The sequence below is a fragment of the Vespa velutina genome, chromosome 4 (genome assembly GCF_912470025.1).
Source record: "Vespa velutina chromosome 4, iVesVel2.1, whole genome shotgun sequence".
NCBI lineage: Eukaryota > Metazoa > Arthropoda > Insecta > Hymenoptera > Vespidae > Vespa > Vespa velutina.
The window spans coordinates 9738916-9764840 of NC_062191.1; the positions used below are offsets into that span (position 1 = coordinate 9738916).

The 25925-nt window shown below is 33.2% G+C and overlaps 1 protein-coding gene across 8 annotated transcripts in view; it reads right to left on the reverse strand.

Annotated features, from left to right (window-relative positions):
* The window catches only part of LOC124948844, a 434489-nt gene that overhangs the window by 374737 nt on the left and 33827 nt on the right, over positions 1-25925 (reverse strand). Inside the window, exon 1 of one of the 8 annotated variants that reach the window (XM_047493073.1) lies at positions 2023-2041. The exons of the other annotated variants lie outside the window; for them this stretch is intronic. The gene's annotated coding sequence lies outside the window, so the exon portion shown is untranslated. Of the gene's footprint in view, positions 1-2022; positions 2042-25925 lie in introns of those variants that run through there. 8 annotated transcript variants of the gene reach the window in all.

The window sequence follows — 25925 nt, forward strand, 5'->3', positions numbered from 1 at the left end:
TTAATAATAAAAACGTACCGAACAAAAGAATCCATATCTCTTTCTTTTTCCTACGCATTTGTTTTATGTTATTTCATTCGTACGAACGTTCGTACGAATGAAATACGCGTATAACAGTGAACCTTTCTTTTTTCCTATCTTTCTTTTTTTTTTTTTTTTTTTTTTTTTAATATTTTTCTTTTGTATTATTCGTTCGCCTTTCATACCGTTCGATGTTCGTATTGTTGCGCCCACGTTACGTAATTTTTTCAATTCCTGGCGGCATAATTAATATGTACATATCGTCGTTTAACAATGGCGCCATTAAAATTAGGAATGTTCGTATTAATTCCACCGCAAATTAAATGAAATAAATATTCCTGAATGGAGTCGATTTGCTCGGTGAAAATTTTATTAACTCGAACATCCTGTCGACGTTAAAATTTCCTACGATTTTTTTTTTTCCTTTTTTCTTTCTTATTTTACTTATTTATTTTTTTTTTTTTTTTTTTTTACTATCATTTAGACATTAGATGCATCATAAATCCATACATTTTTCTTATTATCTTGTACGAGAGAAATATATATAGAGAAAGAGAGAGAGAGAGAGAGAGAGAGAGAGAGAGATGTACGAGGCTTGAGACTTTATAAATTCGGGACAAATTAGTTTATCTTTCGGTGATGTTTATTACACTATATAAAAGCTCTCGGAAACGGTAACACGCCCGGGCCACCCAGGCTAACCAAAAAACATCGCTAAAAATATAACCCGTTTCTTGTCGCCCTTCTTCTCCTCTTTCTCCACCCTTTTCTATTTCGTTTCCTTTCCTCTTCTCGAAACTTCAGAAGCGTTAAAATGTGAAAAATCGAATAGTTTTTATTTACAATGGAGAACAAAAATATAGGAAAAGATTTTCCCACTCTTATTATAATTTTCAATTAATTCATATTTTTTCTTTTTTCTCGTTGTATTATATTAATGATCATTTGGGACGGAAATCCAATTGGAAGCTTATCGAATTTGTTTGGAAAAACAAAAAAAAAAGGAAACAAAAAAAGAAAAGGAAAAAAAAGATTGGATCATAAAACAATCATATATAATATGACTGCTAATTTAATAATTTCAATGAGGGGAAAAACGAATATGAAGCTATATATAAGCTACATATAAAATTCAAGCTATATATAAATTCAATAAAGGATATACGTGAGAAAATATTAATAGAATTTAATTACCCAACTTTGAATGTAAAATATTTATTAGAAAAACGGTTCCTATGCGTAAGAATATTTCATTGAATTTATCGATTTTGTCAAATTTATTAAATTATTTATATTTTGCTATGAAAAAACATATATATATATATATATATATATATATATATATTTATATATATATACACACACACACAATAAAACAAAGACATATATATTGCATGTATATAGAAAACTATAATAAATAGATAATCAGAATCACATTTTTACGCTCATTGAATATTAATCGAACGCATTTATTTCGTACACTGAATAAATTTATAAAAGAATAAAAAGAGGAAACAAAAAAGAAAAAAAAAACAAATATTCGCCGGGAACAAAGAGTACCTACTGCGATTGTGAAAGATTTCGCTTAGAGAGAGAGAGAGAGAGATAAAGATAGAAGCAGAGACAGACAGACAGAGAGACAGAGAGAGAGAGAGAGAGAGAGAGAGAGAGAGAGAGAGAGAAAAGTTTTAACGAGAAAATCTGGGCAAGTGGACGCGAGGAAACGACGCCTATTCGCCACGACCGTTACTCGTCATTTAAAATCCGGACTAGGTAGTATCGTAGTAGGAAGAAGTGGTCTGTAACGATAGACGAGAGAGGAGAAATTTTCGCGCGAGGGGTTCTCTCGACTCGAATAAGGGTTTGCTAGAAGGAAAGAGAAAGAGAAAGAGAGAGAAAGAGAGAGAGAGAGAGAGAGAGCGAGAGAGAGAGGAAGGGAATGAGGGCAACCGGGAATAATTTACTACATGGTTTTTGCTGAATTTTCCATCGTTACTTAACCTGCCGTAGGTAGACGCCTAAAAGTCCGTAGATTTCGAAGCTAGTATTGGTTGATGGTGATGATGGTGGTGGTGCTAGTGCTGGTGAAAAAAATCAGAGGGAAAAGGGGTAGCCATTGCTATGGGGGCGAGTGCGACTCGATGAAAAAACGCTTTAATAAAAGTTCTCTCTTTTTCTTTCTTTCTCCTACCTGTAACACAAACACACATACATTTATGTATATACATATGTATGTATGTATGTACCTGTAACACACACATACACATATATATATATATACATATACATATACATATACATATACATATACACATATATATATATATATATATATATATATATATATATATATACATTACAATACATAGCTGGGAAAAGGGAAAGAGACGGGGAAAAAAAAAAGAAAAAAAATGTATATATTACACCAGAAGGCAACGCAGAGCGGCCAATCACGAAACCGCGTAGCTACATGCGGTCAGGCACGGTATTTGTTTCATCGGTGAAAGCCGTGAAAATTCCAGCCCGAATCGTCGGTCCGAACGTGCGATAGTGCAACAAACAACAACAACCTACCAGCATTACCAACCACCACCACTAAAACACCGCGTCTACTCGTTGTAAAACTCTGGAAAAAGTAGAACTGCCGATGCAACCGGCAATCCCGTCTGAACGAACATTTCGAAACGTGCTTTCGTTTCCCGTGCCGTGCCCTCTGCCAATGAGCTCGCTAACGAGCGGAATAACGATACCACGAAAATTTTTTTCTACGTCGATTTAATCCAGCACACGGTTTAACCCACAAGAGCGTAGGTAACTATACATACGGTACTCCGAGAGAGAGAGAGAGAGAGAGAGAGAGAGAGAGAGAGTGAGAGAGAGAAAGAGAAAAAAACTCCATTCGAACGAACGATTCCATCGTTCGAAGCGAAATACGTACGATCGATCGTACATACAGTCAAAAAGTCGTACGGAAACTGATGGAACAAAACACATATACGTATGTGTATATACCTATCTACCACTAGCGCATACCAGATGTCGTAAAACATCGACAACGTACCGATCATGATGGATGCTGTTTAACATCGTCGAAGGGTCCAAACGATTACCCCGATTTGTGTACTCGCGATATCCCTATGAGATATCCATATCCTATCGAATCATCTAGGAATAGGAGATAAAAATAGTCACTCGATAGGGAAAGTTTTATATGAAAGCTTTTGCGATATATCAAAGAGAGAGAGAGAGGGGGTGAGAGAGAGAAAGAGAGAGGGAGAGAAAGAAAGAGAGGGAGAGAGAGAGAGAGAAAGAGAGAAAAAAAGAGTAAGAGAAGCGTGAAGAAAAGAGAAAAACATCGAACAAAAAAATATCACGACGTGACTTCAAACAATATTTTAATAACGTGTTTTCGTTTTAAAGGGATTTATAGGAGAAAGAAAGAGAGAGAGAGAGAGAGAAGAAAAGAAAAAAGAATGAGAAAAATGTGTGGACAGAATCGGGACGAATGGACGGAAAGAGAAAGAAAGAAAAAAAGAACAAAAAAAAAGGATAACGAAAATGAAAAAGGAAAAGAAAAGAAAAAGTGAAAGAAACAAAATGCACGGAGACAGGTCGATATTAAAAAATATCCTTCGAAACGAGAAACGTGTAAAAGGCAATGCTCGAACATGCAATAAGCGAGACATATGGCAGACAAATACGAAGGAAAGAAAAGCAAATAGGTATATGGTACTTCGCCCCTAGCCCCATCACGATCTTCGATCCCCCCTTTAACGACGTGGTCGGAGTACACGTGACAATGGCGAGGTTAATGAAAGACGTAGGTGCTAGTTATGGATGCCATAACTCAGCTGATGGGGGGCCTCTGCATCCAACGAAATCAGCCTGTGCACTCTAGCACGAATCCCTGCTTTTCTCTCTCTCTCTCTCTCTCTCTCTCTCTCTCTTTCTATCATACATTTCGCATGTGACATCTGAGTCACGACCTTAAAAGGGTCCATGGGGGTGCGCGAAAAGTAGAAAAATGGGAGGTATGGGGGTGGTATAGGGTCGAAAGATTTCATTGAAAAGATGCGAGTAATCGAGGTTCCTCTCTTCTTTGATGGTAAATATTTCTAATTCGTTTTTATTTATATATATATATATAATCTTTTTCTTCCGCTCTTCTTCTAAATTATTCGAATAGTTGAGTAAGAAAAGGGTAGCACGATAATTTTCTTCATTTCTTAGTTTCTTTTCTCTCTCCTTTCTTATTATTAAATTTTACCTTATCCATTATATATATATATATATCTATCTTCCTTTTTCTCATTAGTACTCATTTTAACTAAATAAATAAAAAAGAATCTTCATTACTAATAATATGCAATTTCTCGGCCACTTGACTCATAAATCAAGGAAAAAAGAATAGTTAAAAAAATATATGTACAAAGATTTGAAACGCAAGGGGCTATCTTTTTTTATTTAACTAATTATCATAACTAGAAAATGAATTTCTTGATCACCCTCTTTCTCTTTCTTTTTCTGCTGCTCTTTCTTTCTCTCTCTCTCTCTCTCTCTCTCTCTCTCTTTCTCTCTCTCTTTCTCTGTCTCTCTCTCTCTCTCTTTTTCTCTTACACATACTTTCTATCTCTTCTTCTTTGTTATATCTCTCAGTTCACTCGTTTATCCAGATTGAAGATCTCACCGTGTTTCTTTCTAATGAAGTCTCGGAGTTCAAATAATAAACATTTCCACTTAACTCGACTGCCAAGTACGCAACAGACCGTAAGTTTATCTCTATTTCTGTCTCTCTCACTCTCTTTCTCTCTCTCTCTCTCTCTCTCTCTCTCCCTCTTTCTCTCTCTCTCTCTCTCTCTCTCTCTCTCTTTCCCTCTCTCTATTTCTATCCCCTATCTCTCTTACTCTTTCACTTTCTATTTACACGTTTTTTACATTCTAGAACGACCGAGTTTTCTTATGTTTTCACGAAACACATCCAACGACTAGGTATATAACAAGTCGCTTCTGCACTTCGCAAAAAAAAAAAAAAAAAGAAAAAAAGAAAAGAAAAAAGAAAGAAGAAAAGCAAAAAAAAAAAAATCTCTACTCGTTTCTTCTTCCTTTCTTTTCTCCCTTTTCTTCATTGACTATATGTTTTATACGTACTTTTTGCAACCCCTTTTCATATGAGGATCACCAACAGAAATGATACTGAATAGCTTTGGTTGCGTCTTTCTGTGTATCTTGGTACGAGTATACGTAAACTATAATATAAGTATAAACGAGTAGACGTTTTCGTATTAGCATGCAAAAGTCGAAGTGATGCGAATTATGCGCTCTCGAATAGCTATATAAGACGCCTGGCGCTTACATATGTGTATATTCAAACGAAACGTTTGCGTCCGTTCGTCATGACATTCATCATTCATGAGCGATCGTATTGGAACGTAAGATTTATCGCTATTCGAAAGATTTATGAAGATTTAAAAATCGACGTGACGTTGACGTTTAACGCCTCAATTTTTGCTTCAACATAAGTAATAAGTAATATTTAAGAATAAGATATTATCTTTTCGCATTTTTTAATCATTACATAACGTGTAAAAATTACGTGTTATTTAACATCGATCAAAAACGGAACGATAAATGTAATGAATATTTATTCTATAAACTATATAAAATGTAATGAATATAATTCTATTAACATTTGTTGTCTTTGTTGAATTGAAAAATTGGAAAATCTTTGAAAAACAAAACGAACGAATACGAATATACGATTCCGTTAATTGCAGGTTATTTAATATCCATCAAACAAAACAAAAATATAATGAATATTTATATTCTATTAATACTTGTTATATCAATTGAATTTTAACATTTGAAAATCTTTGAAAAACAAAACGAACGAATACGAATATACGATCCCGTTAATTGCAGGTTATTTAATATCCATCAAACGAAACAAAAATATAATGAATATTTATATTCTATTAACGCTTGTTATATCAATTGAATTTTAACATTTGAAAATCTTTGAAAAACAAAACGAACAAATACGAATATACGATTCCGTTAATTGCCATTAAACGAAACAAAAATATAATGAATATTTATATTCTATTAACGCTTGTTATGTCAGTTAAATATTAACATTTGAAAATCTTGGAAAAACAATACGAACAAATACTAATGTATGATTTCAATAATTTCAAAATAATTTAACGTCAATCAAACGAAACAAAACTACAATGAATATTTATATTCTATTAACGCTTGTTCTGTCAGTTGAATTTTAACATTTGAAAATGATTGAGAAACGATACGAAGAAATACGAATGTATGACTACGATAATTGAGAAGACCTCTCTATGAAATATTAATGTATATCCCTTCGAAGAATCACAATGTGCATGCGTGTTTTACGCCATGCCATACGATCATCATCGAGTTGTGCCCGAATCGAGATATGGATTCATCGAAGGGTCGAGACTGTATAACTAGAGAAAAGAGAGAATAAGAGAGGAAGAGAGAAAGAGAGAAAGAGAAACGATGGAACGAAGAATGAAAGGGAACGACTGTTGACCCCAGTCGATGGGATATTTCTTTGTGTCTGAAACGTCTAATCGCACAGCATCCCACTATAGTGACTCTCCACCCTTCAGGAACATCATCAGGAATCTTCTATGCGTATCGTTAGAGTCTCGATTATGTATCTCCTTCTTTATTATTCACTGAATCGAATTTTTTAGATAATTTTTTTCTTGTCTTATTTCTTATTTTCTTTCTTTTCTTTTTCTCTTTTTTTCTTTTCTTATTTCTTATTTTCTTTCTTTTCTTTTTCTCTTTTTTTCTTTTCTTCTTCATTCTTTATTTCTTTTTTTTCTTTCTTTCTTTTTCTTTTTTTTTTTTTTTTTTTTTTTTTTCTTTTTTTTTTACGAAAACAGAAAACACGTCTATTGGGATTTATCGGACTCGCGTAATCACGCACAAAAATCGAAAAGGTTTTAAAATCATATATATTACAGGTTTAGAGTAAGATCGTTCAGGTAGAGAAATGATTTCGATAATGACGCCGCGTACTTTCTCTCGTTTCACCCTGTACTACCAAGCGATAATCGTGAGACAAAGAGACGTAGCAGTCGTCATCACTTTTTGTTGTTGACGGTAAACACAAAAGTCCGATAAAAGAACAACGTCTTACGATGGATGGACCAGTCCCTGAGAAAAGATTGTCAAAGTATAGAGAGAGAAAGAGAGAAAAAAAAGAGAGAGAGAAATAAAATGAGAGAGAACGAAAGAACAAATAAGAAAAAAAGGAAAGAAAGGAGAGCGTGAGAGAAAAAACTGAAATCTCAACGATGATTTTAAAACTTTTGTACTTTCTCTCTCTCTCTCTCTCTCTCTCTCTCTCTCTCTCTCTCTCACGGAAACTTCAAACCACATAAGTGCACATAGTACACTGGATATCACCGTAGATTATACATAAGATATTTCTCCCGAATGATTTCATACCTTTTTACACGGTTGAATTCGTGAAATAAAGAGAGATTGAATATTTTCCTACGGAACTGACTACGAGAGTAGGCGAGTGTTATTAATCGCATTACGAGTATCAAATTTCCTCTTCGCCGAGGACTCGCACACTCGGCCGATATCGTCCGCAGTACGAAGTGCCCCAGCCTTGCATTTAATCACGACGTCGCCCATTACTTCGTCGTATTATAGCTCCATCGTCTCGTAGCCGTCGTCCTCGTAGTTTGCTTCTCTACCATATCAAACACACATACAGATACTGTTTCTCGCGATCGACGGCCGCTAACACTTTTACATATGCATATATACATGCACACACACATACATATGTTATACTGTGTGTATATATATATATATACATGTACAATATATATGTATATGTATGTATGTATACACACTTCCATATACATGTATTTTCTTTCCCGTGATCGTCACACACTATTTCCTAAATACATATATATGTATATACATATATGTAGATATATACGTATAATACATAGATGGATACGTAACGCACGAACGTATCTCGCAAGCCCATTCCCTACGTACGACCGTCGCATAAATTTAAATGAGACGCGTTTCGGCTTAACCGTCCCCGATTGCTGCTCACGTGTATCGTCGAGAACATTTTTTCCCTTTGCGGAGAGCTCAAAGAAAAAGAATTCGCATTTCTACGGCTCGTTCATTCGCTCTTTTTAGTCTCTCTTTCTTTCTCTCGTATATATCGTACGTGTATCTACATGTTCTCTCTCTCTCTCTCTCTCTCTCTCTCTCTCTCTCTCTCTCTCTCTCTCTTCTCATTCTCTCTTTCTCTTCGGTCTTACAGAAATATAACGCTCACGACTTTAATGGTTGTACAAAGTCGTACTGTTCCGAGAATTGCTTAATAGCGAATGCACAAGCTTTTCATCGCGTTGAAAAATTAATGATAATTATTCTATGCTATTATCGTTTCGGACAAGATTTAAAGATTCTCTACCGATCTCTGTACGATCCAATCTTCTTTTTTTTTTTTTTTTTTTTTTTTTTTTTTTTTTTTCTTTTTTTATTTCGTATCTTCGTAAAACGTTTTCGAGTTCTGAATCTCGAGCAGTATGTATTATGTGTGTGTATGTATGTTGCATGTGCATATGTATGTATGTGTGTACGTGACTGGATCGTTTATCGGATACTTTCGAAGCTCATTTTACGCAACGTTCTTTCACGTTCTAGTCTTAACATTCGTTTTAAAATAACATGTATTGTATACAGTTTGTTACATATTGTAAGTAGTAACTTCCGTCTTCCGTGAGAAAAATACATTTAGAATAAAAATATAGAAAAGTCGGCAGATGTGCGATAGTAAGTTCGTTCGCTCGTATGTATTAGACACGCATCGATTGCAACGATTCGCGCCATGTGGCTATTATCGAACGAATTTTCGACAAGTTATATACGTCGTTTCTTTTTCCTTCTTTCTTTCTATTTTTTTTTTTTCTTTTCTTTTTTTTTTTTTTTTTGGTCTAATAAATTCATTCTCCAGGATCAATGATCGATAACAATTGTGTATAATTATAATCGAAAATAAAATAGAAATCAATGATCATTCTATACGAAGAAAACAAAAATCGTTCAGATTTTATGATTCTGTAAATAAATAAATAAATTAATAAATAAATTTTTTCACGTCTAAACAAAAAAAAAAATATTATTACCTAATTACACATAATGTGATCGTATTCTATTGAAGTGTAACTTATATTTAAAAAAAAAAAAAAAAAAAAAAAAAAAGAAAAAGAAAAATAATAAAAAAAGATCTTCGAATACGAAGCAGAAGTGAATTTTTTTTTTTTATATTGACAAAGCGAAATAACGAAAGAATATATATAATTACGTAAACGTCTACTCGCAAAATTACAGAACATTAGAATAGAATATTAATTCGATAAAAATAAACGAACAAATAGTACGTTAAAAAAAAAGAAAGAAAAAAAGTAAACCTATTTCAATCTTTAACTTTCATTGTTTATATATATATATATTAACTACGGAAATAATCCAGAATAAGTGATAGTGAATGTACGCTATGGGTTGTACATACTCGATGTTAACTGAAAAGTAATAAAAGTGGATTAGCCGTCGAAATCTTTGGAGCCCTTCAACCGGCAAATCTCATGTCCCTTATAGACTAGCAGAAAAATCAATTCTTTGAAGAAAGCTATGAGAGAAATATCGTAGGGTGCGAGTGCAACGAATGATATCGATACAAGTAAACCTATCTGTCCCTCTTCCTCTCTCTCTCTCTCTCTCTCTCTCACTCTCTCTTTTTCTCTCTCGTGCGTAGAATACGAAAGTAATAATAAACAGTTTATCAGTACGTCGAGAATAAGCGGATTATCGATAGTTCCGACCCTTCGTGTAACCCGAGAACGAACGATAGGCAAGACGAGATCTCTCACCCTTATCTGCTGTCATCATTTTTCCTCTCTCTCTCTCTCTCTCTCTCTCTCTTTCTCTCTCTCTCTCTCTCTCTTTTTCTCTTTCCCCCTTCCTTTCTCTCCTCTTTCTTCGTTCTTCTTTTACGTTCTTCTTCGTTCACCCTCCTTCTACATACGCGAACAACCGTTCGAATTCCCAAGTTCCCGAGTGAATATGCACGAAGAGATATGCATATGTGTGAGCATAGTACACGACCATACATTTACGAGTGTCTTCGTCTACTTCGCGTCCCAACGACACGCACGATTTCTGAATATTCATAAGCAGACGATATAATACCACCTCGACATTCTGCGAGGTACCTATCCACGCACACACATACACATACACATACACATACACACACAATCAATGCCACTTAACAGCCCCGATATTATCGTACACACACCCCTGCTCTTTCTCTCTCTCTCTCTCTCTCTCTCTCTCTCTCTCTATCTCTCTCTCTCTATCTCTCTATTCAATTTGTCGAAAAAGACAAGGGATGCTCGATCGTATCGTCTACTCTCTATCAATGATGTAAATATATACATGTGTGTGTGTGTGTGTGTGTGTGTGTGTATTTAATTTGTGATAAAATAATAAAGAGAAGAGAAATCTTTGAATGTAATTTATCGATCGATATCTATGTCGAACGAAGTGTCAGATAATTCGATAACGATAACGAGAAGATCATAAGGATAAGTGAATGACAGGGGTTAAAAATAACGCTGTCATGACACTAATGTGATATCTTTATAAGATATTAAAAAGTGATCAGTTCGCGATAATATTTTGGTTTTCGTTAACGTAACATATGTATGATTTATTAAAATTTTTTAAAATATTTCTTAATTGAGAAACAAATAGGATATTAGACGTTAAAAGATTAAACGATCGATATATTTACATAGAATGATCGATATTTATGTAATTCGATATCGATAACGAAAAGATCATAGGAATAAGTTAATGCAGAGATTGAAACAACAATCATGACACTAAGATGATATTTTTGTACGATATTAAAAAGTGATAAGTTTACGATAATATTTGTTTCTATTTCGTAAATGAAAAACATACAAATGTAATTTATAAAATCTTTAAAAATATTTCTACATTGAAAAATAGATCGGATGAAATTCGATTGGATTAAATGTCAAGAGATTAAATGATATTGTAATTACTTCGTAAAGAAAGGATAGAATTTCATTTATCGATCGATATTTACGTGGAACGAAGTGTCAGATAATTCGATATCGAGAACGAGATCATTGGGATAAATAAGTGACAGGAATTCAAAACAACATTCTCATAACACTAATGTGATATATTAAATAGAAATGAATTCACGATAATATTTTGTTTCGTGTATGCAAAATACACACATGTAATTTATAAAATTTTTCAAAATATTTCTAAATAAAAAAAAAAAACCATCATATAAAATTCTATTGTATTGTGATGTCAAAAGATTAAACGACGTCGTAATTACTTCGTAAAAAAAGAATAGAATTTAATTTATCGATCGATATTTATGTAGAGCGAAGTCATAGATAATTCAATATCGATAACAAGATCACAGGAATAACCAAGTGCAGGGGTTGGAACAACAATCATGACACTAACGTGATAATTTTATAAGATATTAAAAAAAGATATTAAAAATATTCACAATAATATTTTTTTTTTTTTTTTTTAGTGAATCCAAAATATGTATATGTAATTTATAAAATTTTTCAAGATATTTCTAAATAAAAAAAAAAAAAAAAAAAAAAAGAAAAAAAAATAGATCATATAAAATTCTATTGTATTGCGATGTCAAAAGATTATACGACGTCGTAATTACTTCATAAAGAAAAGAAGAAAAATTTGAAGGTGGAAAAGGGAGAGAAGAAGGTTCGAGTAGTTCAGTAACGTGGCTTGGAAGGGTCCGCCGGGTGGAAATTCGCGATTAAAATCCCAGTGGTATTAACGGTGCTGTAAAAGGGAAGAGAACGAGGTTTCGAGGGTTGCGCAGACGATGGTTGCCGTCGATGCTGGTGATGGTGATCGCTATGGTGTTAGTGTTGGGCTCATGTGTGCAAACGCAGACCGCGTTTAAACCTCGATCTGCATTTAAATTGGCCACCGATTCGCGTTACGCGTACTCGGGCTATGTTTTTCTATACCCGCGAAGGGTTCGGCAGTCGTTCCCGTTGTTGTCGTTTCCGAGCTGCCGATGGAATCCCTTTAAGCCTTCCATTACCGTCAATTCTACGCTCGTTTCCTCGAAACTTAATTAAATAATGAATTTCAAATGCCAAATACGTGAGAACGTAAGCAATAAGGAATAGTATAACGTGGACGTATACGTTTCGTTCGATTAGAAACTAGGCACGTAACCCTTCGAAAACCTTTTGTGCTAATATAGGGAAATTAAAGGACGACGTTTGTGTTCACCCCTTCTCCTTTCACTCCCCCCCCCTACCTCCATAAAACTATTCAAATTCGAAATTGTAATATTTCGAACTTTTTATTACATTCTTTCTTTTTTCTTTTTTCAAACAATATTTATGAAATCAGCTTTCAAATATCATTATGTAAATCTTTTTAATTCTATATTTAATTCTATTTAAATCTGTTTAATTCGTTAAATAAAAAACCTATTAGCTTGATTTATAAATAACTATTGTTATATGTAACATATTTATTGCAATAAAATGACAATATGACTATTGAGTTTATTCTAAAAAAAATGATACATCATACTATCGTTACAATTAAAAAATTGATTACAATAAAATATCATTTATATTTTTATACGAATCATATCGATAATAATATCGTAATAAAAGAATAAAGTAAGTTCTTCCGCTGGTCGAGTCACATATTAAAAAGAAAAAAAAAAAAAAAAGAAAAGAAAAAAATGAAAAAAGAAAAAAGAAAAAGAAAGAAAAGGAAAAAAATGTCCGATTTACCATGACGACAGGGTGATGCACGTTCCAGACGAAATATTAAAAAGGCATCTTTTTGATCATCCAAATGCCTCCTCAAAGTATTTCGCAGTCGCTCTCTAGAATGCGAAAGTATCCATGGACATTGACGGAGTCCGTCAAAGAGAACGACGAAGAAAGGGAAGATCCATAGGAAGGAAATATTTCTTTGGTCAGTGCTTGGGGAGGAAATAGAAAGGTTGGTAGTAAGGGCTCGTAGTATTATCGTTGAAAAAAAAAAAAAAAGAAAGAAATTCTTCTTCGAATTTTCCATAAATTTTCCATAGCAACATCGAAATTAACCATACTATCTACAATTTTTCGAAATTTCAACAACTTGAATGATCATCAACTATCCCTTCGTCATTAGAAATGTCAGGGCTCGATGATCTTAAAAAGATACTCGTTATAAGCAACGATAAGTAATAAAGTACGATAGCGATATCTTTTGAAATGAAAAATAATAATAAAGAAAAAAAAAGACAAAAAAGAAAAGAAAAAATAAAGAAAAAAATTAAATTGAAAATTCATAACGACAGTTTATCATTGCTCGTAATGATATTTCTAAAATCTTTCTCGACTCAGATCAGAAAAAAGAGAGAGAGAGAGAGAGAGAGAGAGAGAGTGAATGAGAGACAGAAAGAAAGAGAGAACGAAAGAAAGAGATTCTTATATTTTGCCTTTTATTACAACTCGAGTAGAACGAAACTCTTACCAGAACAGAAATTCACATCGTTAATTAATTTTTCAACGACCGGTTGACCCACATTAAGACGAAGTAGAAGAACCAGAAGAGGATCTTTCCTTCGCTCTTCCTCGAAGATGAAAAACGATGAAAAAGCTCATCTACTCTAGTGCTCCCCTTGGCGTAATCGCGACGACTGCATCTTTCTCTCAAGTGTTTACCCGGAAAGGAAACTCGTCGTGATTTAAATGAGTGGAAGTACAACACGAGTAAGTCGTTACGATCGTGAAACATAGAAAAAAGAAAAAAAGAAAGAAAAAAGATCGAGCCAAAAGCATTATATAGCCCGACTTGACACAGTTTTCATCCTGATATGCTTAATCGAGAAAAACTCGTTGCAACTTGAAAGAGATAAAGAAGCCTATAAAATATGAATTTCATTCAGGAATTATGGAAATGAGAACGGTATGATGAAATCATAAGCAATAAAATTAATTAACTGTCATAAAAAAGACTTTTTATATCCACAGCGAATCTTTCTTTACAAAGCAATCACAACAACGACAACGACAACGACAACAAAAAGGAAAAGAAAAATAAAATAAATAAATAAATAAATAAATAAATAAACAAATAAACAAGTAAATAAATAAAAAAGAAAATAAAAAAGTAAAAAATAAAAATGATACATGACAATCGTAATATCCTGAAGACGAAGAGTAAGAAGTATTAACATCCTATATCACCTATCGCGGATGTTACGTTGATCTAACCGGCGATGAGGACGAAGCGAAGGGTAAAGGGTACCAAATGAGGTGACGAGAACTTGAGCAGGCAAAGTCCGTGGAAAGGGGTTTGTGGGGGTTTCATTATGGAGATCAAAGCAAGCAATCACTAGACAACGAGAAGAGACGGCTGAAACGAGGGTCGAACCGCCGCCACTGCCTGAATCCAACTAAACTCTCTCTCTCTCTCTCTCTCTCTCTCTCTCTCTCTCTCTTTCTCTCTCTGTATTACGCTCTCTAACTTTCTCTCTCTCTCTCTCTCTTTCTCTCTCTCTCTTCTCTCACATACATTCGCTCACATTCTCATCATTACTGCTCTTTCGTATACGTGTATGTTTCCATACGTTCATAAGCACACCTAGCTACCTTCTCAGTCGCTAAATATCAACCTTGTGCAATGCTGTCGGTAGCTCGGTATTAGAATCTACCTACCTACCTACCACTACCATCAACATTACCAACATCCCTACCATTACTACACTTTCTCATCGTCAATGTCGTCGTTGTCGTCGTCGTCGTCATCGTCGTCGTCATCGTCGTCGTCGTCGGCAGTGTCGGCAGAGTCGGTGGCGACGTCGGCGATCTTATGGTTAGGTGCCACCATGCAACAACCCCCTTCACTCCTGAGTTAAGTGCGCACCCTGTTGAGACTTGAGACGCGACGCAACTGTTAGAAGAGTTTTCTCTCTCTCTCTCTCTCTCTCTCTCTCTCTCTTGTACTCTTTCTCTATTCTTCCTTTACTCACTTTTTGTCTCTCTCTCTATTCTTTCTTTACTCTCTTTTTGTCTCTCTCTCTCTCTCTCTCTCTCTCTCTCTCTCTCTCTCTTTCTCTTATACATTTTCATTCTCACTCCTTGAATCGACTATTTTCTTCTCGCTTCCACTGTCTTTTTCATCTTTTAGACGAGGCCTACTTTCTATTTCTTTTTATTCACAACTTAAAGTTTAAGACGAAATTCATTCCTAAGGTTAAAGTTTTTGTATTTCTATCGCATTTCTTTTCGGAAAAGTTTATTTACAAGAAAAAAAAAAAAAAAAGAAAAAAAAAATAGAAAGCAGGAAACAAAAAAATGATGATACTAAAACGCGCTTATTTCTAATTTATACGCAAATAAAAAAAAACAAAAATATGTATGTAATTTCGTCAACGACAAATGTTCTTGGTTATATCGCTTTGCTTCAAAAAAAAAAAAAAAAAAGAAAGAAAGAACGAATACTTTTGTTACAATCATTTTACTTAAAAAAAAAAAAAAAAAAAAAAAAAATAGAAAAAAAAACAAATAAACAAAACATCTATATGAGATATAAAATATCGAATAACTTTTCATCGAATTCATAAATAAATGTACTAAAATGTATCACTTGAGACGAACGATGTTCAATGCAATTTACTCAACGCACCCAACGGTAAGAGATATATAGAGAGAGAGAGAGAGAGAGAGAGAGAGAGAGAGAGAGAGAGAGAGAGAGAGAGAGAGAGAGAGAGAGAGAGAGAGAGAGAGAGAGAGCGAGAAGAGATAAGTACCTACCTCTTTGGAATTTTCTTCAGTAGAAAAAAAAAGTTTTCTTTTTTAACTCAAGAAAGAAACGATCCTAACGAAGGAGAGGACGCGCAACGAGGCGAGATATGAGAGAAGAGAGAAGAGCGAAGGGTGCCGAAGGATAACGAGGGAGTACGAGCGAAAGACTGAGAGAGAGAATAGAGAGATATTCGAAGCATAACGAATACGCAAACGGACAAAGATAAATTCTAAGAACACTCGTCGACGACCTTTCAAGTACTTCTCAACTTTCGTTTTTTTTTATCTTTCTTTCTGCCTCTTCTCTTCTTATCTCTCTCTCTCTCTCTCTCTTTTTCTTTTCTTATATAAGCTCATACGCATCTTGGTGATCGTACAACCTTTTAATATCGAATTCTGATATCCGATAACGTGCAAGCTGATTCCTCGAAAGTCTGTAAAGTACTCTCTCTCTCTCTCTCTCTCTCTCTCTCTCTCTCTCTCTCTTTATTTCTTCGTTTCTATCTATTTTCCCTTCTTCCTTCCTTCCTTGAATTTCTCTTTTTAACAACTTTAAGAATACAGAAAATTTCTCAAAGGGATCCTAGTCTTTCTTGCCAATTATTTTCTTCTTTCTTATATCGAGTAATAACGAAAGATGTTTCCCCGTTAAGTTTGTATTTAATATCAAACCTATTGTTTGTATAAATTTTTTTGATTAAGCAAGTAAAAAAAAAAAAAAAAAAAAAGGAACGGAAGAAAGAAGGAAAAGAAAAGACAACAGAGAAGAACATAAACCCGTTCAAAGATAACACCTTACAATTTCATGATTTTTAAAGCAAAGTTCTTATTAATATATACCGGTAGAGACGACAAACGTTACAAACGTTTCGAGAAATTACGATGTTTGATGGGGCTATGTATCATGCCATTTCATATATGGGGACTTAAACGTACATACGGATCTGTGTACACAGGATTATTCTATTACGTTATACGTATGTACATTCGCACAGCTTCATGTAGGAATCGCACTAAGGTGAGAGAGAAACAAAGAAAGAAAGACAAAAAGAGAGTGAGAGAGAGAGACAGAGAGAGGAAGAGAATATATATATATATATATATATATAAAAAGAGAGAAAAATTCATGAATATATAGAAAAGTTGAATAGAGAAAAGAGAATAAAAATCTACCTGACCATCATGTATATTTTAAGAAAATCGAAAAAGATATTTATATATTTATACTGATATAAATTAAAATAATACTTTTGAATGTATGTTTGTTATTTAACCCTTAATATATAATTCAAATATTTTTTTTATTTTTATATTATACTAAATAACCAGGTATTAACCGTCGGTTATTGATTTGATGATTGATTCCATAGCAGAACGAAATAATACTTCAAAAAAAAACAAAAAAAAAAGAAAAAAAAACAAACAAAAAATAAATAAATTACACACTAATGTATAACTTCGAAACATATATGGACGTTTTAAAGAATTATAACTTCTCGTTTTATAATAAGATAAAACTTTAAAATTTGCAGGCACAAACAAAATACGTACATATGTTATCGTATTTTTTCTCGAACAGGATATCCACATATCTATTTACTTCCATATGTACATATTGTAAAACGTTCTGATTTAAGTAGCGACATTGCTCCAAGCTGTATCATTACGATTAAGTAGAGTCGTTCAAATACCTTCGAACCGACTACAAAGTTCGTTTTTATTGCTACTAAACCGCCGCAATATCCTTGCATCTTGAACAACCTTATAGACCAATAAATTTCACGATATCGGGCTACCACGAAACGAAAACGGCGTAATTTCGCTATCTTCAAAAGATACCTAACGACGACTTGATTTATACTCGTATGATGTTTCGTTATTCTCGCGTGTCGTATATGGTAGAAAAAAAGAAAAAAAAAAAAAAAAAAAAAAAAAAAAAAAAAAAAGAAAAATAAAAACAAGAAAAGATATAAAATAAGAAAAGGAGAAAGGATTTGAAAATCTCTTGTTATCTTATCGTTCCATTTGAATTTTTCCACGTCGAAGAATTTCAAATAACGTTTGTCGACTAATACTCGATACATTTCAATAGCGAAATCTCGATATTCCAGGTATTAAATATTTCTCTTTCTCTCTCTCCCTCTCTCTCTCTCTCTCTCTCTCTATCTATCTATCTATCTATCTATCTATCTCTATCTTTCTCTATCTCTCTCTCTATCTCTCCCTTTCTCTCTGACTTCGTAAAAGGCAACTGAATATTCTGCTGCGTCACTTTATCCACCGAATGGCACTCTCATTATCGTGTTTATTCCCATACCCCCCGAAGCCGCGTTTAATGCAACGCTCGAGAGATTCAGAAGTAGAACGATTATTAACTATTTCGCCGGATATCGTTTATACCACCTCGAAACTTAATAGCCGATACAGCGAGAGAACTTCTGAAATACAACGGAGAATGTGAATTTTGCGGTATCGGTTAATATTAAACTTTGATACGCGAACGTACCACGCTTGAACATTGTTTACGATATAATGCTAATTAAATACACGAGACACAATACTCATGAAGAATCTTCAAGAAATTATTGATATTACTATTAAATTATGTTCGTTTGAAAAAACAATTAAAAAAAAATACACACATACACAACACACGCATACAAGTTTTTTCCTCCAGAATATTTCAAAATGAAAATGATTTTTTGTTGTAGGAGGGATAAAAAATAAAAAATGAACATTTTATAAATCCAATTGTATCATTTAAATCTTGTAGATATTTTCAATATCGACGAACCATAAAATCGTCATTTATTTAAAGATCCTCAAAATCGTAATAAAATGAGTTTTACGATATATGTATGTAACGATATTATAGATCTTTATACAAATATATAAGTTAATTTTAAATCAATCGAATTTGAATAAAAAAAGAAACAAAAAAAATATATATATACATACATAGAACGCACATAAAAAAAACATAAGATCAATAAAATGCGTATATTCATGTTTTATAAAAAATGTTTAAAAATTTTTTACACATTTTTTAATACACTGCCGTATTTTCTCCCTGTTTTACTTAAAAGTTCATAATACTTCCTTTAGTCTGAAAAACAAAAATAATAATAATAATAATAATAATAATAATAATAATAATAATAATAATAATAATAATAAAAAATATAAAAAGAAAGAAAAGCACTCAATAAACTGAAAAAATAAAAAAAATAAAAAACATTCGAATACTTCTCGATGATTACTGAATTGTAACGACTACACAAATAAATAAAAACATGAAATATTGATGACTAAACATCGATAGAATCTCAAATTCTTAAATCTCGTCCCGTTCATTTGTTCACGATGACGATTTCAACGTTCCTTTCTTCTCTCTTCGATTCCCATAAATATGCACCCGTCGATGTCCTTGCAAACCATCACTATAGCTGCATCCATCGACTATCAACACACCGGCTGTTCTATGACGAGATCTTGGTATCGAAAGCTTTCCCATATGTCCGAACGTCGAACGTGATCGAATTTCAAATAGAAATGGGAATGCTTTTGACAGAGAGTTAAGAGTCTCTAACACCTTTAGAAGGAATAACCTTCAATGACTTAGTGCAAATTTCTTCTTTTTCTACTTCTTCTTCTTCTTCTTTCGAACTCGCTTTTTCTTTTTCATTTTCTTTTTCTCTCGTTAGATTCGTCGATAAGGACGAAATAGAATAAAATCGATAAAGAACTTGAGGCAAAATAGCAGGCGTCCTTGAACACGGTTATATATCTTAACTAAAGCATCTCTTAAATTGATTCGTTCAAGAGAAATTTTTCAACGCGATTGTCGTAAGAAAAGAAAAAGAAAGATGAAAAAAGAGGAAAAATGCTGACAGGAAACTAATTGAATGACTCGAATGAGATAAGTAATAGAAAATTCTTCTTTCTTTAAGAAGTGATTTATACATTGTGAATCGTTAAGCTGCATTTATGTCGGTTGTCACAACTGGGCAAATCTTCGTCCATAGCAATCTTGGTCGTTTTACAGCTAATTGTTATTCGCGATACGTTCATCGTGTTGTCTGCTCGGTTGATCGGTTACTGAATAATAATAACCCGTGATATCGCACCTTTATATAAACGCGCAAACTACGTATACAAAAGCGTGTATGTAACAATGTGCGTGTATGTATCTGTCTGCGTGTATGCTATGTTATGATGGCAACGATCGAACATTAATCGCTAAAAGATATGACATCTGTATGTATGTATAAACAAATATGTATATTTATTTATATTATTTAGGACATATAGGTATATGTACATACATATGTATTATTATCTATCGAAACATTTCGTCCATTTATTTAACGTACGATTATTTGTCAATAAAATTTTATATTTTTGTAAAAATCGTTTTGATATAAAAATGAAAAAAAAAAAAAAAAGAAAAAATAAACATATAAAAAGTGAACAAAAATTATCGGTAAAGTACTGTATAATGTACACAGTAAAGAAAGAGAATGAGAGAGGGGGGAGAGAGAGAGAGAGAGAGAGAGAGAAAAAAATGAAAAAATAAAAAAGATTGAACGTATACCACGTATGAAATTATTTACAACTGATATTTGATACAATGGAAGTGAATGTAAACATTTAACCGAGAATACTATAAATATATAGTGACTGTTATACTTGATGCAATCCTAACTTATTTACACGCTTGATCGCCGAATATTCGTCTGTTATCACAAGATATCTTTGGATTCAAAAACTAAAAATACGAACCAACGGAGTTCTGTGAAATGTTTATGAGACGATAACGCATCGATAGACAAGAGTCTGGTCTTCTCCGACTCGATACTTTCTCGCTTCGTATGAAATTTAAATTCATTAAATTAAAATTCACCGCGATACGACGGGAACGCGTCACTCGAATATAAAGAGAATAATTTTCTTCTCGGAGATTATGCGAGTGGAACCGATTTCCATGTCCTTTTCTCACGATTCGATCCAAATCAATAAGAAATTCTTAAAAGTTTTATCGTTTTTTTTTACAAATGAATCATCATATAAAAAATTAAAAAAAAAAAAAAATTAAAAACGAGAAAAAGAAAAAAAATATTATCGGACAAAATCGAAACCATGGATTATACGTAAATATAGTTTATTATCGTATTCTTTTAATAATTCTTACATGAACTTTTGAACTACGACATTGAAAATACTTAAAAAGTATAAAGATACTTTACTGGAATATGATAAAAAGCATTTTTATTTATTACATCAATATTTTTCTTAATTAATAATAAATAAATATATATATATATATATATATATATATATATATATATATATATATAGTAAAACAAATAGTTGGTATATATAAATATTTTGATCGGTATAAATAATTAATATCAGGATTACTTCACTTATATTGCATACTGATATTTCATTACAAATACTAATCGTTTATTTTTAAAATCTTAAAAAATATAAATCAAACGTTTAAATATAGTGACACGATAAATAACAATTAACAAAAAAAAGAATCATTTTCATCGAAAGTAGGTTGTTCATGAACAACATGAAATAAATTTTCTCACGATTATCAAAAGATTCTTAAAAGCTTCAATCTCTTTCTTTCTTAAGTGATAACAATAATAATGCGTTTTATGGGATAAAATTGAAAATTTGTAACTATCAAGTGATGTACGATAAGTCACGAAGACTTTTTTTATAAAAAATTTTTATAGCATCAGGAAAAACGATCGAAAGAAATCGTCCGAAAATTTATCTTTCTTTTCTATTCCTTTATTTTTCTTCTTTTAATTATTTTTTTTATTTATTTATTTATTTTTTTTTTTCTTAGTGTATTTCTCGCGAACACGATGTCACATCATCCGAGTAACCGTGATAATACCACTGTATCCATTACACAAAGACTACTCTCTCTAGATCTAGAATCCCTAGAAACCCGTTACGAGATAAACCTCAACGCACGGCTCGGTCGTCTCTTTGACGTTCTAATACGTTGTCCATGTCCTCCAACATTGTAGTCGGACTGGACGCTTATCTTATACATCGACAGAGTACATTCACTACTGTAGTATTATTAAAGATTTTGAGAAGAGCTTAGAGAGAGAGAGAGAGAGAGAGAGAGAGAGAGAAAGAGAAATGACGAGAAACAGAGAGAGACAGAGAGAGAGAGAGAGAGAGAAACAAGGAGAAACAGAGAGAGAGAGAGAGAGAAACAAGGAGAAACAGAGAGAGAGAGAGAGAGAGAGAGAGAGAGAAAGTGAGAGAGAGGTTACACGAAGCTCAGAGATTACGTATGCAGGTACGTGTGTACTTACACAAGCGTACGCAAGTACGTAAACGTAATCAGCAAGTACAAAGCCATTAGAGTATTGAAGCGTGTATATGAGAAAGGAGAGAGAGAGAGAGAGAGAGAGAGAGAGAGAGAGAGAGAGAGAGAGAGAGAGAGAGAGTTCTGCTTTGGCGCCATATGGCTGCTGGGTCCCTTCAACCGTAAACGTATGGGGTACGCGCAAGTACCTATGTACCCGCGTATACCCGCCCCATGAACGCACCATGGGGGTACCTAACACATAGCGAAGGCAAGGGAACACGCGAAAATCCACTCTCGAACAGCCGCAGAAGCTCGTGAATGCGCGGATTACCCATTGTTATCGTGTGTACGGCTCCTCCACAAGCACATATATATACATACACACACACATTATATATATATATATATATATATATATATATATATATATATAAATATATATATACATTATATATACTTGTATATTATATAATTATATATATGTATGTATGTATATGCATATGTATACATACGTATATACGTATATTTTCAAATAGTGTACTAACAATCGAATGAAAATCCCTTATCTAATTAGTTAAAATACTATGGTTTAGATAGAAACATCTATGTGCTTACAAACACACACATACACACACACCTTCATTATCCTTATTCTATATTAATACTAAATAAATACAAAGAAATATATAAGTACCGATCGAGTTTTATAGACACTGTTTTATGGTATTGAAATTTTAAAAGAATTAAAAAAAAAAGAAAGAAGGAAAAAGAAAGAAAGAGAATATGAAAGAACTAAGGAACATTGTTTGTCGTTCGTGTCCTTAGGAAAAAAAAAAAAGAAAAGAAAAAAAACTTTCCAAAGATTTTAGCTCCTGAAGAAAAATTAACGATCGACCGGTAGTAGCGTGTACCTTTATCGATAACGATTTGACCAAGATCGATATCTTTCCTTCTCACGTTTTCGGTGAATAGATTCGCCAAGAGAGAACTCGTTGAAGTAGGTATTTAAGCTTTTGCGGCGGTAGGCAAGCCGTCAACAGCTGGCCTGAGTAAACACCTCGGGTGAGAGGGTAGTTGGCTGACCCTTTTATACTTTAGTTAGACGATGGAAAGGTCTTGTGAGTGTCCTATGAAAGGGAATTCAAGATCACCTTTATCATTGATTCGTGATTAATCCAAAAAAAAGTACTATGTATAAGGAGTCTCGATTGAAATCTTCAAAATGAAAAAGAAAAAAAAAAGAAAAAAAAGAAAAAAGAAAATGAAAAAGGAATAAAAGAAGAAGAAAAAAGAAAGAGAGAAAAAAAGAAAATTAAATATGGACAATCCAACTCGCGTTTTCTTCAAAATCAAAATGCAAAGAAAGTTCGTCCAGTTTAAAACAAAGGAAAGTAAATTTTCAATGGATTCGCTGTTAGAGCTTCGACCAACGGACGGGCGGACAGACCGACCGACACATTGTAATTAAATTCCAACGTCAAGTGCGCCCGCCCACCCTAAACGACCCTGCCATATTACTCCGTCGTATCTTTCTGAGCTTTTGCAACGGTATATTCTCTCGTCTACCCTCCGCGCTAGTAACCAGATATTTCGCAGTAAAACGCAACGAACGCAACAATGTACGCGTACCCTCCTACCCCCACCTCATCCAATCCCACTCCACCTCCCCCATGTAAATTGAGAAGGGAAAGGGTACGACTTTTTTTTTCTTCTCTCTCCCTCTCTCTTTCTCTCTTTCTCTCACTTCCTTTTTTCTTGTCATTTTATTCTACTCTGGACAAGTTGCAAATGCAAATCGTCGTTTATCCAGAAATTTTACGAACGATTGTAACCTAACGTATATATTTACTACATACATAAGTACATACATTATATACATACATAAACATATATCTTTTCAAGGTTTTCGGTAACAAGAAGATTAGAATTCTGGTGAACGAGCTAACCAACTCTATAGCTATGTTACATACGTGTATCACATTGTAGACTACTATAAGAGAAAGAAAATGAGAAAGAGAAAGGAAAAGAGAAAGAGGGAAAGAGAGAGAGAGAGAGAGAAAAGATAGTAACCTCGAAAATTTCGTATTTTTCTTACCCATAGAGATAAAATGATTTTTCGTGAATTTTTGACGGTTATATCTCGCGCAGAAGTGAGATAGAAAATCGCACGTCAAGAGATAGGAGCCCTTTATTATTCAACGTTTACCTTCGACCCCTTCTTCACCACCTTACCCCATCCTCAACGCCCTCCCAATGGTACCCACTCTTCTTCATCTCTTTCTATTCTTATATTCGCTCTTCTCCTCACGTTATTCGTTTCTCTCAGGAAAACTCCTCTCTCTCTCTCTCTCTCTCTCTCTTAGTAGGTATATAGCCAAGGAGTAGAGAGTCCTGCACGAGTGCGGAAAAGGCCAGAAGAGGAGCGAGAAGGTTTCTAACGAAAACAATAAAGGGGATTCTTTCCAGGCCGGCGAGCCAATCCTTCTCGAGCACGCTCTTTCCGTCCTCTCTTACACATTTTTCCCTCGACTTTTGTTCCACGCTTTACGAAAAAGAAAAAAAAAAAAAAAAAAGAAAAGAAAAAAAAATAGAAAAAAAGGACGAACTTTCGAACCTCGTACTTTCAACTTTTTTCTCTTTCTTCCTTTTTCTCTATATCTTTCTTCTTTTAGTTCTTTTTTTTCCACAACTATCCGAAATACTTTGTTAATAACTTATGAGAACCCAATGAAAAATCATTTATAACGCGATATCTAATCTATATTTTATATATATGTATTATATATATAATACATACATATATATATATATATATATATATATATAAATAATTTTTATAAATATCTTTTTTATTTCTATCGAATAAAAGTTTATTTATTATTTATTTATTATTTATTATTTACTTATTATTTATAAAAAAAAAAAGATATTTATAAATTTCTTTTCCATTTCAATTCAATTCTTGTCGGCAAATGAAATCGTTATCGACACTGTTACCAATTTCATTTTCTTTGAGAGACAGAAAATGAAAAAGCTTTTTTAATTCAAAATGAACGAAGGTCAATCGTTTAAAGGATCAGTTTGATGCCCGCATGAAGTGTACCAGTCCAAATCCTTTTTCCCCTCGTTTCTTTTATCGGGAATCCTTGAAAGATAAGTTCGATCTTCTTAATTCCAGATTGGACCAAATAATTAAAAAAAAAAAAAAAAGTGAAAAGAAAAGAAAAAAAAAAGAAAAAAAAAGAAAAGAAATAGAGAAAGAGAGAGAAAAAATTACACTAATGAATTCTTAAATTCGAGTATGAAGAAGATGCGAATGTAATCATTATCTTACTCTTACATTCTTGTTAAAATAAAGGGATCAAATGAAATTAATTAAAAATGTTATGAATGAAAATAAGAGAAGGAGAAGAAGAAGAAAAGAGATAGATAAATAGATGAAGAGAGAGAGAGAGAGAGAGAGAGAGAGAGAGAGAGAGAAAGAGAGAGAAAAAGAAAGAGAGATAAAGAGACGAGAGGAAAAGAAAAGGAAAGAAAAACGTCGACCGAGACACGATCCTCTCGTCGTCTCTTCAACACGTGTACTGGCCCGAGTCTGAAAAGCAATAATTAACGCGTTAATT